The following is a 16,084-nucleotide window of genomic DNA, read 5'->3' as shown; positions in this document are numbered from 1 at the left end:
GCGCGCCGACGCCTCCCCTCCCTCACACGCGTACACACAGGGCGGCGCCGCTATATAAGCCGGTGGCCTCCCTCGCCTCTGGCCACACCAGCAACACCAGCCCTAGCCCGCCATCTACCTCTCCCGAGCACCGCCGCCGAGCCCTCCCTCTCCTCCCTCCCTCTCCCGATGGCCGAGCGATTCCCCAGAGACGAGGCCGCGGCCAACGGCTTCGGCCGCCGCTCGCTCCGCGAACAGGAGTCTTGACTCCTGTTCCAGGCGAACATCCCGGCGCCGCCGTACATGCGCGCCGGGCCAACGGGGTGGAGACTCAGCAACCGGGGAGTGCCCATTCCCCCGTTGCCCGACACCATGGCGAAACTGGGCTACTTCGCCGACGAGGTCGACGTTGTGCGCGCCTCCCTCACCGACGCCCAGCTCGCCCTCCCCGAGTACGCCGCCGACAACATAGCGGCGTGGACGACGTACTTCCAGCGCCGGCAGCAGCAGAGGATGGCGGCCATCAACGGCGCGCCGGTGGTGGGCGGACCGAAGAACAGCGAGGGACGCCACCTGTGGTGGGGTGTCCCCGGCCGCACCCTCGAGGGCGTTCTGACGTACCTCGAGGGCAGCAACGACCCGCTGTTGGCATACCCCCCGGCGAGGGCGGCCGCCACGGCCACGGCTCACCGCTGACGCGACGGGCAATGGTTGCCCAGGAGGTTCGGCGCCTCCTCTTCTTCCTCCTCCTCCCGCTCTTCCTCACACTCGTCCGGCGCTCCGGCGCTGCTCGGCGTCAGGGCTGAGCCCGCGGCGGAGACGCCGCTCGGCCGGCGCACTCGCAGCGCCGGCATCGTCATCAATGTGGGCGGCCGGCGTGCCCCCTCGTCGGCTCCTCCGCGCTTCGTCAAGCCCAAGACGGAGCCGGGCCTCCCCGCGGTGAAGACGGAGCACGGCGGCGACGTCGAGCTCGACGACGACGCAGCCCTAGAATGGGCGCGCGCGGACTCCCTGAAGATGGTGAGGGAGCGCCAGTGCGCCGCCCTACGGCGATTCGCGCGGCGCCGCCGGGGCCGCGATGAAGGAGGAATCGTCGTCATCGAGGACAGCGACGACGACGCCGGGCCGCCGCCACCAGCCCGCATAGGCGACGCCGGTCAGGGGTCCACCGGGGACGGCCGCGTCAAGGAGGAGCCGGACGACGACGACGACGACGGCGACTACTCCGCTTTTAGCCAGTTCTTTTTTTAATTATATATATTATGTAGTAAAAACCCGCTTTTTAAATGTAATATATGCTGAACCTCGCCGAACTTTGAACTTTGCTATATTTTTTAATTTTATTGAACGCGTCTGGGGACGGCCCTGAGGCCGGCGGCTGGGGACCAACTCGGCCCCAGGCCGATTTTTTGCGCCGGCTCACCCCCAGGGGGCGATTTTAGGCGACCCCGGGGCCAACGACTGGAGATGCTCTTATCATTTAGTGCCACGCTTGTGGGCGCTTCTCGCCCGAACGGACATAGGAACGCTTGCGCGAACATATGGGCGAAACTATTCTTCCTCACACGACGCTCACAAGATGATAGATGGCGACCACAAGTGTGCATATGTAGCAACTAGTTAATCACACACGGCAACTATGGTTGATCATACATGGCAATTATGGTTTAACCACACACGACAACTACATGTGTGCATATGTGGCAACTAGTTAATCACACACGATAATTATGGTTGATAATACATGGCAACTATGGTTTGACCACACGTGGCAACTCCAATTAATTACACATGACAACTATATTTAACGATACATGACACATGGCAGCTACAGTTAATTACACATGGCAACTAAAATTGATATACACGCACTCACACTCACGGGGTGGGGATGAGCAATTGCCAAACATGACCGTGTGGGTCGTCGTAGCTGCGCTCGAACATGTTGGCAGTTTTAATGTTTACCCACACAGAGTCATGTGGACTATCCCCTGGATACGACCATACAACTCGTGTGGTCACGTATCCATTGTGTCATACATGTGATAGTTATCAGCCTCCAAAATATATACTACCACATGGGTATTTTTATAAAAATATATTAATTAATTTTGAAAGGTAAATAAAAAGATATTCCGAGAAAACAGTCATGAAAATAAAAAAAAAGAAACAAACAAAGGGAAAAACACAGAGAAAACTGCAAAGGAAGAAACCGTTGTGTAGGCGACTCGGCGCGTGGAATAGGAAACACGATAAGGTTTGGCCAGGTTATACATAACCTTTGGGTGTGAAGCCGCACTGAACATTATACTCTGCAGATCCAAAGTATGGGATCTCATTCAGCGCATTGTATTTTTACGGATTGAACTAACGGCAGAATCCAAATTTACCCGTGCCGGGAGTTGAAAGAAATTTGGCGACTGATAGGCGCCGTTGCGCCGGCCGAAATTTCAGCCGGTCACACCATGCCCGTTCGATACGGTGATTTGTAGCCGTTCGATCCTTATCCTTTGCCTCCTTCCTCACCGCTTCGCTTGGACCATGATGGATTCCCTCGTGAGCAGACGCCAGCCAGCCATGGTTGCATCCCGCGCACCTGTTCGGCGAGCTAGCCGCGCCCCTCTGTCGTAGACCCCGCAGCACAACGCTGGCGACAAGCTCCCCCGCAGACCACCCGCTTGCTTGTAGCATTTGTCGCTTCCAGCATCTCGAGCCTCCGCTTGTAGCTTTTCTCATCTGCGGTAGCAGCAAAACGGGCAGCTCCAACGCCGGTGGTCCTTGGTTCCAGCAAAACGCACGACAGTTGTAGCTGGGCGCATCTACGGTTGCAGCAAAAACAAATGGTGGCCTGGAGTGGCAGAGTTCTTCCAGCAATGGCGAACTCGGTTCTAGCATCTCACGCCTCCGGTTGTAGCAATCACAATCGCCAGTTCCAGCTTTTTGTTGGCCGGTTGCAGCACTCTGTCGTCGTCGTGGTCATCGCCGGGTTGTAACAGCTGCCCTGACAGTAGCTTTCCTTTTTGCTGGTGGAAGCTTTTTGAATAGACGGTTCCAGCATCCCATTCCGGTGGTTGCAGCATTCGTGCGTCGCTTCCCCGTGGCATCCTGTGGACGTCATCCCCGGCCACGGTGCACTGCTGGTTGCAGCTTCCGGTGATGCCGGTTCCAGCTCTGGCCGCAGCTGATTGCAGCACAACAGCTGATGGTGCAGGCCTACGGCGAGCCGACGCAGCCCCACCTCCCCGTTGATATGGCGTCCACCACCGCCATAAAGAAAGCACGCAGCACCTGTAGCTCCCCCCATCTCCTGATTGTTGCGCATGGCGCAGTGGCAGAAAAGGTTCGCGTGGTTGAAGGTAGTCGGTTCTAGGGTATTTTGAAGGGGCAGATGTGGTTCGTGGCGGCGGTAGTCCGCCGGTGGTAGGAGATGAACCGGCCAAGAAGAACGGAGATAAGAGACGAGACAATGGGGAATTTCTGCGATGGGAAGATAAGAGAGAGAGGAGCAAGATAAGGATGGGAGGGTGTGGTGGTGACGCACAGAACACGTGGAAGCGTGGGCGAGCGCGTGCGACCGGCCAAATGCTCGGCCGGCTCACCGATTATAAACGTTTTCCAAGAAATTATGGGCCGAATGTCAAGTTGTTCGCCGTTTGCCACAGTCTACTTTAGCCAGGCGCCCATCTCAATCTTGCTCTTATCCATGCTGACATCAGCATAACCCTAACATTGCCGTCAGATTGCAATCGTCAGGCTTCGCTCGCCTCCAGCTTGAGCGGCGCCTCCCTATCTGACATGGCGCCACTTGTTGCCCCGACGCCATGTTTGCCCACCTAGATGTGTTTCCCTCCAGTTACAGTTATATTCATATGGTGCTAATAAACAAACCTAGTGTGTCAGTTTTTTCTTTTTTTAAGGGAAATGCCATCATGGCGGTTTATATTTCATGTGCAAAATGGACTATATCGTTTGACAAAGTATCAAGCAAGAAAACAGGAAGCTTGGACTGCCACACAATAGTCCCCGAGTCCTCCGACATACTAGCCAACAAATCCACAGTCATCTTGGCTTAGCTTCGACAATGATGGAAATTAACAGATTAAAATTACGACAAATAAAAGAGCACTCATCGTAGATAGCTGCTACCGGCCCTAGTGCGTTGCCTCCGTTGCAACCTATATCATTCGCCAGAATTAGTCCGTCTAGTAGCCCTCTGACCTCCGTCGTCTCTATGTCCTCGACGAACTATATATTACTACAAGATGCAGCTATGAACATCCCACGGGCGTCTCGCAAAATTGCGCCTGTCCATCCCAATCCACAATCCTAAGAGAAGGATGCATCTATGTCGAGTTTCACAAATGGGAAAAGCTTTGTATATCAGTAGTCTGATAGAAATTTTGTGTCACACTGTTCCTGCACTATTGATTCCCATTTAATCCAACAGTGTATATTTCTATCAGATTCGTTGATTAACCACGTGTGTCGCGGGAAACCACGGCCACCTATGGGACCAGGAGGCCCCTTGCTGGTTCGGCAGGGGGGCGTCGCGTTGCATAAAGAGCAGACAAGCGTGTAGCAGCACGACGAAGATCACACAGGCATTTTTACCTAGGTTCGGGCCACCGTGAGGCGTAAAACTCTACTCCTACTTTGGTGGATTGATGTAGGAAAGGTGGTGGTGGAGCGTAGTACACTTGCCCGACAAGGGTTGCCTCAGGGTGGTAGTGGCTAAACGCGTATGGGGGTGTGAGTTATCCAACCTTCTAACCCTTTCTACGGTTGCTATGGTCCTCCTTTTATAGATCAAGGGGTTACCACAATGGCAAAGTAGTCATTATGCAGTGATAAGATAGCAAACAGTGTTATCATACCTAACTCTGCAAGCTGACAGGGTGCATTAAGTGCACCGCTCAATGTCACATCGTTGGTTGCCCGACAAGGCTTGCCGGGCTATCTTGCCGGCTCCATGTCTGCTCGCTTGACACGTTGCAGGACGGGTGTCATCTGCAGGTGTTTCCTGTAGGGAGAGGTTGCCATGTGGTGAATGACTGCCACTTAGTCACTTTGCGGCTTGACAGCGCACTGATTGACGGCGTGGGTCGTGGCGGAGTAGTTGGTGAGGTGGTTTTGCCTTCATGTGTCCCGGCAGGCCCCACCGGGACGTCTTCGACGTCTTCTTCCGGGGTGGCCTCGCCCCTTGCCGAGCTCGCCTGCCCAGCAAAGGAGGCCCTTTTCCTAATGGTATATTGTTTCACTGGCTTGGTCTTGGTCCCTCTGATCTGCATGTTGGTCCTTCGAAGATTTCGGTTTCTTGGGTTCTGGCTCGGGTTGGTGCTTCAATCTCGTTTTCGTGCATGTGCACAGTCTAGGCAAAAGATCCAGGGTTTGTTGTGCCGACAGCATGACTTAATCCTTTCCTAATAAATATCACTGGAATCCCGAGTGCTGCCCTGTCCGTCGTAAATCACACCTCCACGACCCACCTACCCCACCCCATCTCCCAACGCATGGGCGAGCCCATTCCCGAGCTCGTCGAGCTCGCACACCGTGGCGACTACCTCCGCCACCTCTCCTTGCTCCGCACCACCAGCCCCGGCATGGATTCAACTGATTCCACGTCGCTGTTGTGTCTCGTCCCTGTCCGCTGTACCAAGCATCGCTCCCATCACCGGATTGGTAACCCCCATCGCTGCCCCGGTCCCCTGCCGGACATGTCCCGTCACCATCCTCCTCATGCGCGGGTGCGCTATTTCGAGACGGCAAAGGATCCGCACATGCGTCACATGTGTCCTCCCTAGTATGTACTCACCCGAGCTAGCATTCATCTCATCTTTGATTCATTTGTGAATGTAATGCTTGCCTCGATAATTTTTTTGAATGTGTCTATGATATATCCGATGTGTAATGCATCACTCTGTCATCTATGACCTTTGGTTAATTTCTTGTGCATATCACACTAATGCCATTCCCAATTCCCAATATTCGCGGTAATATTATTGTCCGACTTGATTTCAAAATTGGTTGATTCCATCTATTTCGAATTGTTTCCACAATAATACGTTAGGGCATCTTCAATGGTAACCCGTAAATTTTCTCCTATATCCGTTCGTGAAAAGGGGGCCAGTCCGCGAACATGGATGCGAGAGGACGCCATCCAACCGTAACCGTAAATGTTCGTCTCTGTTAGATTTTAACTATCAAATAACCGCTACGTGATTCCCTGGAGAAAACTATGATTACTAGCTTTTTGTTTAGCGGAAGGCTATCAATCCATATGCCAGTGTAGTTTCCGCCAAAGCTGGCTGCTTTGCCACTGAAGTAGCTTCCTTCCGCCAAATGGCCTTGGTCATTTTCAAACCTTCGGCCAAAAGGCTAAATCTATTTACAAAGCTTCCTTCATTCTGTCAACGTGTGATAAAGAATCCTAATAGAAAACTAATCATCTTGCCATATGCTAACCATGGCAAGAAGTAACCTTCCGCGAAATGCCCAAATATATTTCCAAAGTTTTTGCCAAATTCCCAAATACTAATCACCTTGCTAATCATATGGCAAGAAGCAACCTTCCGCCAAATGCCCAACTATATTTGCAAAGCTTTCGCCAAATGCACAAATACTAATCACCTAACATGCTAGACTTCCGCCAATCAGTGGCCTTCCGCCATCCAGATGAAGAGGTGGGATAAGTGGCGACTTTTGGTTTGTCATGAGGATGTCTAGACTCCCGCAAAACTCGCCCACATTTGTTTTTGTTTTGTGGCAGAAAGTACGTCTGGACTGCCTTGGATGGCTTTCCGGTCCGGACAGCACGGTCTGGACGGATGCGGGCGGTTTGAGGATCGATGTTGGAGATAGCCTTAGTGCTTCTTAGTTTTGAAGCATCTATAATGCTATTTAGATGCTTCTGGACTGTTTTTTTTTTTTTGCTTCCAAGTGCCAAACAAAAGTACAGATCTAAATGTTGGTGAGTAAAAACATCCATCCCTTGCTGGCCAACAATTTCCAGTTTTTGCATGTAAACTAATAGAGCTAGTCAACATTTATGAAATTCGTTTGCAGATCACAATATGATGCAACCGCATGTTGATGGCAAGCGTTGCTAACTTCTGGTTGTTTTCACTAGGTATGGCTTATATTGAGATAGTATCAAATTTATGATTATAAATCCATGCTTCCTAAGCAACTTGTTTGTGTTTCTTTAGTTCATATTGTTTATGCAATACAATGGTGCTTCGGAGTATCCATCCTTAAACATCCAATGCTTCATCTACGTGTAGTTTGAAGTTTTTTTCAAAAATCCATCTCTGCACCTGAGCTCATCTGCACCCGCGCTAACGAAAAAAATCAAAACAAATACTAGAAAAAATCAAAAAATTCAAAAAAAAATTGTGTGGTAGAAAATTTGTTGCGTGAGACCGTTCCAAATTTCAAGTCATTTGGGTATATGAGCAGCTCTTAGAAAAAAAGACAAATTGGGAGTCTGTAAAAATATTTACTGTTCATGTACTGTTTTGACTTGATTTGTCTTTTTTGCTAAGAGCTGCTCAGATGTCCAAATGACTTGAAATTTGGAGCGGGTCTCACGTAACAAATTTTATACGACACAAATTTTATTTGGAATTTTTTGAATTTTTTACGAATTTTTTTAACCGGGTGCAATGAGCCTGGGCACCGAAACGCCCTACTCGCTTCTTTTGTACTAGTTGTTGCTTCCTACACTCTATTATTATGCATCATGCCTAAACATTTTATGTTTCAAAGGTGGTGAAAGTTGCGATGCGCTCACAGTTGGGACAAAGAAGTTTAAGGATGAGGGGAACCTGTGGCCTCCAGGCAAGTCATGAATGCAAACAAACGAGATAGCAATGGAATTTGGTGGTAAAAAGTCAAGTGGCAATGGATACCTCTGAAACGATGAGAACCTCACTCACAATGGGGTTGCTTGCTTCCTAACACTCGGAAATAACAGCCGACATAACCACATTGTTAAACTTCAAAAGGCAAATAGATAGCAAGTAGGAAGCATGTGACGCTTCGAAATCCAAAACAATAAGCTACGCGCAAAGGGCGCCGTCTCGTGATAGCTACGTCATCAGGGCTACTGTTCAGGTCAATCGGGAGACTATGCGAGGAGAAAAAAAGGCAAGAGGTAAATGCACCGATTAATTTGTTTCCTTCCCAACGAAGGCAGCTCCTCATCGGGTCGCACGCGTAGGTCATCTCCACCTCTCCCCCACATGCCGCCTCCACCTCTCCCTCAGCCGCAGCCGCCTCCTCCTATTCCTCCTCGGTGGGAGAGGAAGGCTCATGCCCGCAACATCTGTGGAGAGCTGCGGCGGCCGGCAGTGGAGGAGGAGCAGCAGCCAACGGCAGATCGGCGTGTCACGAGAGCAGACACATCGGCCGTCACGGGCAGAGAAGAGCGAAGATGGCGCGGTGGCTGGGCGGTTGTCTGGACTAGATCCCGCCATCACCTCCAGCCGCCGCCTCGTTCATCTGTGTCCATCTCGGCGAGACCAAGGGCGCGCCTCATGTCCACCGCTTTGCTACTTCCGCCCTACGCTTTGCTCCCTCCGGTGTCGTCCTCGCCTTCGACCGCAAGGACCTTTGGGATGTTGTTCTGCAGCACAGCTTCTTCCGACGTCATGGCCACCATGGTCAGGTTTGGATATGGTTTCATGCCTCTCTATGACCCCATTCGTTGCCATAGCCCAATAATTCTAATTTGGGGAGGCTGCAGGTGACTAATTTTGTGTTCCTGGATTCGAGTAAGAAGCTGGTGACCTGCTCCAAGGAAAAGATTATCTGGGTCTCGGACCTCGACACACAACAATGCCTTCAAACTGTAGGTGGCCATCACAACAAGATATGGTCGATGGATGTTGATTCTAGCGAGAAGTTTGTGGTGTCTGGCTCGGCCAATCAAGAGTTGTGGGCGTTCAAAATCAAGAAATCGGCTGAAGAGGGTGAAGATTGGAACAAACGGGATGCACTTCTTCCTCAAGCACCACAGGATATGAGCTTTTGTTGTGGATGAGAGTCCGGTGATCAATCGGAATGTCGGGGTCGTACAATATTGGGTCATTGATGGTTGGGCTCAACAAGGACAAAGCGTTGTTCACCATACTGGAATTAGGAATGGAGGAAATACTCACACAAGTCGTGGAGCAGCTTTACAAACGTGTTATATACAGGTCAACATTTTCTTCTTTCGGTATCCTGTGAATACTGAAAATGTTTGCTAACAAATAGTAACTAATAGTCATCACAATATCTGATATTCATAGTTTTATATATCGATTGAAAAGGTTGACGATTTGTCAAAGGAACCGCAAGTTGAAAGAGAGCTCATGCTTATAAAACTAAATGTAGAGGCAAAATAGGTCTTGTGGTAAAAGCTGATAGTATTTAATTTGTGGATGTGATGCTCAAATTTACATCTTTCAGTTCAAGTTTTTTGGGGTGGGGTGGGGGTATAGTTTGGGTACTCTACTTATTTCTTTAATTTTACATGCAGATGATGGGTTTGGTTGATATTTTCAGAGTAAAAGTGCTTGATCTTTCCGACCATACGCTAACTATTGAGGTAAAGTCCATGATGTGTCTTATCTTGCAGATCACGTACATTATCACTTGTATATATTTATATCTTTTATTAAAGCCAAGCATCGCCAAGTATCCTCTCTATTTCTGAGTCATGCCAAAGGTAACTAGAGATCCTGGAAAAAGTGTTGATGTATAGTGGAACCTGAGCAAATGTGGGATCAAAGAAGTTGCCAGAATTGGCAAGGTTGTACTACTTGAGAAAATATAAGGAGCACGTGTTGCTTTCTTCTTGACTAGATCTAATGGACCTTACTAATATAACAAATAGCTTTTCGGCATGAGAAAAGGGGACACGCTGCTTCTTTTTGGAGGTTCTCCGTAGCTTTCTATCCCAATTTTGAAGTGAAAATGCCTTCAAAATCTCTACACCAAGCACTGGAAAACAACCAGTGGGATTCAGAGGAATCTTTGGAGACGAAATGACAATTTTCATCATTCATATAATTCCTTTAGTATGTATCCTTTTTTCTTCAGCGTTGCAACAATAGTCTCCATTTATTTTGACCTGGTTTATTGTGTTGTTTGAATTATTTTTATGCATTCAATGAAAATCAATGCACGCAATATAGACTCTCCTCCATTCTTTATAATACAAGTTGTTCTTTTCTGAATTGGCCTTGTTGATGATTTCCCGCTATCTTTTTTCTATCAATATGAGTTTGTAAGGGGAAAACATTATTTCTACAGAGAATTTACCAATATTGATCCTTGCAAGTGCACCTTGTATACAGTGCATATCAATGTGATTAGCTAGATTTTTCTATTAGTTTAGGAGAAAAGCATAACTTGGTGCACTATTTAAATTGTTTTATGATTCACAGTATCTGTATTATGTCGAAAATAATTAGTCTTAATCTAAAATCGGTAAGAAGTTGGCTATCTTACAGAGTAGGTACATTTTCATAAACACTAGCTAGAAATGACATTTGTTATGGTTTTGTGTGAACAAGTTCATTGCAAATACTTTTTGCTCCAAATTACATATACTGGTTGTTGCAGTGGTATGGATTTTTTATATACTCTTATGTTCTTATTACTAGGACGATGTTTATCCTATGGAACCTTCCCGGTTAATCAAATTCTTGATGCTTGGGTGCCATGACTGACAGTGCTACAATTTCTCGCATTCTTCTTTCACTAGAGCTATTGTGTTGCTGAAAATTAGTGGGCAGAGCCCTGAAGTACACTTGAAAACTAAGATGTCAATTGACGCCATTTTATCATGCATGTACTGAATATGTGCATTCAGTCAATGAATGATGGTTGCAATGATTGGTTTGTGTATTTTTTTTATTCAGATCAATCCAAGGTCACACGCTGAGTAATCTAACCTCTCAAAGTTATGTCTGAAGTTAAAAAATGTACATATTGATTTGTTTTTCTTTTCAGTGGGATTATGTCTTCATCATGCCCCCAACATTTATTTTTTTATTACTTTTGACTGGTTAATTATTTTGCAAATTGTTCATTAGTGGTTCCTCGAAATGGTCAGGGTCAGTGGGAGGACGACAAGTGCCATGTCATTTGTAGACTGTGGGGAGAGAAAAATGCCAAAGAAAGAAAGACGTAGCGAATCGGACACGCCACGCTTCCTTCCCTAGGAAGGAAACTTTCCCATCAAGTGGCCTCCTCCTGACCTCCTCTCCCCTTCCCTGACAGCCTCCTCTCTCTCTCCTCTTCCTTGCCTTTGACAGCCGCGCCCAGAGGAGGTCATCCCTGGTGCCCGCATCCTTGGTGTGCTGCCGCCGATAGCCCCCACTCTTCTCCCATTCTTTGTATTTTGTCAACCGCTGATCGAGGTATATGGGACGGCCAAGAGCGGGGTGTGCATCGCGTCCATGGGGGTGCTGCACCCGGAGCTGGTCATGAAGTCCATTGTGACTGTTGTCATGGCGGGGCGCTTAGGATCTACGCCCTCATCACCACAGTCATCATCTTCACTAGGATCAACCCCAGGTTCAAGCCCTACTTCCTCTTCTATGGTTACACGCACCTCTCCTGCGGCCTTGCCGACGGCATGGCCATCGGCATCTTTGGTGACGCCGGTGGCAAGGCGCGTGTCTTCTCAGGGTTATCGTCGTGTTGCTTCCCCCGCATATGATGCCTGCATCAAAGGTATTCGACATATTGTCCAGGCGATCCGATTGTTCTTCACTATCTTCTCTTTGTATTTCTGTTTTGTTGTTTATTGGTAAAGTGTGCATTATTTACATCTTACAAGTTTATGCATTGCTCACGTCATTTAACAATTGTGTGCGTGTTTGTGTATTGTGATAATGAACTATCTACATGACTTATATATTCGATCTAGCCATGTTATGCCTTTTGTCACATGGGTTGGGAACCGACCATGTTTGATTATGCTTCATTAAATTTTCAACTCAAAAATTTTCATCCCTGAGGAATTCATCATGGTTTGGGTATTTCATTACCATTGTGATTGGAAACATCAAGTATTCAGATCACATACAAAGACATACAGAGATGATTAAATTTCTTTTTGCTGGATGTTTCTTTCAAAGTGCATATAAGAATACCATGAATTTTTTTCTGTAGTAATCCAAGCCACCCTTTCCCAGCAGGTTTGGTGCTTTCAAAGCTGCCAACAATTGTTGTGATTGGCCATGGGAAGGAAGCTTTTACCACTTGTGGAGATTTTAGACCGGGTGAAGAAGGTATACAGTCTCCTAACTTCACAACATTTTGGTTCAGTCATTAATTTATATACAAAGTAATATGCAATCTCTATTGGTTGCTTCTGGGAATCCAGACTTCCCTTTACCCATGGATTACTCTTTCCTGTGCTTCTCTGTGTTAAGGTCACCCAGTTCTGATGTGCCGAAAAGGAGAGCAAGGGCACGGCAGTGCCTCCTTCCCATCTTCACCCAGGTAACCTCACTCGTCTCTCTTAAATTTTGCAACAGGAAACTGTTGTTGCAGCGCGGGTGTAATGGCATATTTATCCCTAAGTGGTTTTGGTGATTGATGACAGTGCATTTGCGGACTAATCGTGTGCATTGATCTTTTCAGATATCTCATGATTTAGGCACAAGATGATTCGTTGCCCCTCGGAGTCTAGTGAAGACGGAGTTTTCCCCACGTTTCTTTTCGATGGAGTTGAGTCGTAGGAAAGCCGTACTATTAAGAGGGGGTCTGCGTTGAAAAGGTTTGGGTGGAATCATCACGTACATGTCTATTCCTTTTGCGCCCCTTTCCTTTGCACCTTTGGAGCAACCACTGTTTATCCGTGTCTCTGCAAAATGAAGGACTCCTAGTGTTTGTCGTGTTGTGGCATGCGGTAGTACTGCTCATGGGAGCAGTAGTACCGCAGTGGCCCACGGTAGTACCGCCGGCCCTTGCGGTAGTACTGCTCCCCGGGCGCGGTAGTACCGTAGCCTCTGGCCAGGCACAGCAGCATGAGCGGAAGTAGGGGCGAAAGTAATTTTTTACTTCCGCGCCCTGCGCGGTAGTACCGCTCCCTGTATGCGGTAGTACCGTGTCGGAGTTTTGCATAGATCAATTCTCAGCAGAAGTAGCCACTCATGTATTTTTATTCATCCGTGCCTTCCCAGCCCAGACAAATCCTGCCTTGCGGTAGTACCGCAAGTGGGAGCGGTAGTACCGCTCCGGCGGTTCTACCGCTCTTTGCGTCATCGCATCAGGGCTGATCTAGCTCCTGCCGCGCATGCAGTAGTACCGCAATGCCCGGCGGTAGTACCACAGCCCCTTGCGGTAGTACCGCATGTCTGGTGCGATAGTACCACACATCGCGGGCTGAGTAAGTGGATAACGATTGGATTTGTCCTATCACTATAAAAGGAGAGTCTTCTTCTCCGAGTTGACTACCTCTTCCATCCCCAAGCTCCATTGTTGCTCTAAGCTCCATTTTCACCTGATCTCTCTCCCTAGCCAATCAAACTTGTTGATTTTCTAGGGATTGATTGAGAAGGCCCCGATCTACACTTCCACCAAGAGAAATTTGATCCCCCCCTAATCCCTTGCGGATCTTGTTACTCTTGGGTGTTTGAGCACCATAGACGGTTGAGGTCACCGCAGAGGCAAATTCCATTGTGGTGAAGCTTCATGGTGTCGCTGGGAGCCTCCAATTAAGTTGTGGAGATTGCCCCAACCTTGTTTGTAAAGGTCCGGTCACCGCCTCCAAGGGCACCAGTAGTGGAATCACGGTATCTTGCATTGTGTGAGTGCGTGAGGAGAATACGGTGGCCCTAGTGGCTTCTTGGGGAGCATTGTGCCTCCACACCGCTCCAACGAAGACATACTTCCTCTCAAAGGGAAGGAAGAGGAAGGAACTTCGGTAACACATCCTCGTCTTCACCGGCTCCACTCTTGGTTATCTCGTACCTTTACTTGTTCAAGCTTATATTGTGTTGCATCCCTTGCTTGCTTGTGTGCTTGTTTTTGTTGCATCATATAGGTTGCTCACCTAGTTGCATATCTAGACAACCTACTTTGATGCAAAGTTTAAATTGGTAAAGAAAAGCTAAAAATTGTTAGTTGCCTATTCACCCCCCCCCCTCTAGTCAACTATATCGATCCTTTCAATTGGTACCGGAGCCTCGTCTCTTTATTAAGGACTTTGTCGTCCGAAGAGTATGGTTGACACCATAGACGGTGAGGAGGAGCACCCCGGTGTGATTCCGTCCTCGTCTACGACCGATGGGGGAACCTCGGTCTCACATGAGGAGTTCAATGTAGCCTTGGACACATTGAAAACCTCCATGACAGCCGAGGTCAAAGGCATGCTTAAGAACTTTCTTGATGGTCTTAAATTGTCCACCGCACCGTTGGAAGTGGTCGATCCCACTAACAAGGTGACGGATGCTAACTCCGACAAGGGGGAAGCTACTAGTGATAAAGTTCATTTGTCTAGTGGTAAAAGTGGAAACGGCATCTTTGCCCATGTTGAACCTCCTCTTACTTATGGAGGACCGGTTCCCTCCACTCATTTAAATCATGTGGGTTCTCCTCCTAAGATTGTGAAAAATGAGGATTTTGACTCTTGGGTCTATTGCTTTAAACGTCATTTAAATAATGTCAATACTAATTTTTGGAGAATCATTGAGTAAGGTTTCTATCCGCATGACCCAAGCAACTTCACCCCTAGAGAAGCCGCGGATCATCAATTCAACGAGAATGCTCTCTTCATCATCCAAGATGCAATTCCATCCGAAGATATTGCACATCTTCGACCTTTCACCGTGGCCAAGGAAGCATGGCACCATGTTGTTTCCCTTTACAAGGGAAGCGCAAGCATTCAACGCTCCAACTATGAAGTGGTGCAAGATGAAGCCGATGAGTTTGCAATGAATGAAGATGAAGAACGTCTAGAGCTTTACCAGAGATTAACCACTGTCGCGGTCTCACTCCGAGATCATGGGAGCAAGGATACGGATGACAATTGGATCAAGCGCAAGTTCCTCAAGGCCATGATGCCTTACCACAAGGCCATGTCCTCCGTCATTCGTCAAAGGCCGGACTTCCACACCTTGTCTTCAAGTGAAGTGTTGGATGAGTTTGTGGCTATGAGGATCTTGGACAAGACTGCCGACAATGCGGTGTTGCATTCTCAAAGATCAAAGAAGCCCAACCTTGCCTTGAAGGCCAAGGCTAGTGTGGAAGAAGAGGACGAAGAGGAAGAAGAGGAGAGCAACCCTGAAGATACGAAATATGCTTATCATGAGCACATGGCTCTTGCTTCAAGGCAATTTTGGATCAAGAAGAACACAAGGCCCAACTTCAACAAGAACAACTCAAGTGGCGTGAAGGGCAAGCAACGTGTGAGGACTTGCTATAATTGTGGGAATGTGAGCCATTTTTTTTCAGAGTGCCCATATGAGAAGAGGGAATACAATGGTGGCAAGCTCATCCGAAAAGACAAGGCCAAGTCCTTCCCCAACAAGAGCAACTTCATCAAGAAGACTCCTCCCAAGGGGTTGGTGGCACAAGAAGAGTACAATGAGGATGATGACGATGATGTAGACGGTGAGTGAGTGTAAGTGTAAGTGTTCTGGTGTTCGGGTACTTTCGGGTGTTCGGGTGTAAGTGTTTCATTCTCAAGAAGAGAACAAGCCCAACCTCAAGTATTTTCGGGTGTTCAGGTGTAAGTGTTTCATTCTCAAGAAAGGTGTTCGTTTGTCTAAATTTGAGGCTAGAGCTTATGAGGGCATATTTTTTGGTTATGCTACAAACTCTCATGCTTACCGTGTCCTCAATAAGTCCACGGGACTTATTGAGGAGACGTGTAACGCGGAGTTTGATGAGAATAACGGCTCCCATGTGCAGAAAAGTGGTACTTGTGATGTAGGTGATGAAATTCCTCCCCAATCCATAAGAAGAATGGGTGTTGGTTTTATCCTACCCATTGAGGAAGCCCTTGTGGCCGAAGGAGAAGGACAATGCTCCACTCAAGTGGAAGCATCACCAACCCAACACCCACACGCTTCTGAAGAACAAAGTGAAGGCCCTCAACTTCATG

The sequence above is a fragment of the Triticum urartu genome, chromosome 1 (assembly GCF_003073215.2).
Source record: "Triticum urartu cultivar G1812 chromosome 1, Tu2.1, whole genome shotgun sequence".
Lineage (NCBI taxonomy): Eukaryota > Viridiplantae > Streptophyta > Magnoliopsida > Poales > Poaceae > Triticum > Triticum urartu.
The sequence above is the reverse complement of the archived record's forward strand: the minus strand, read 5'-3'. Positions refer to the sequence as shown.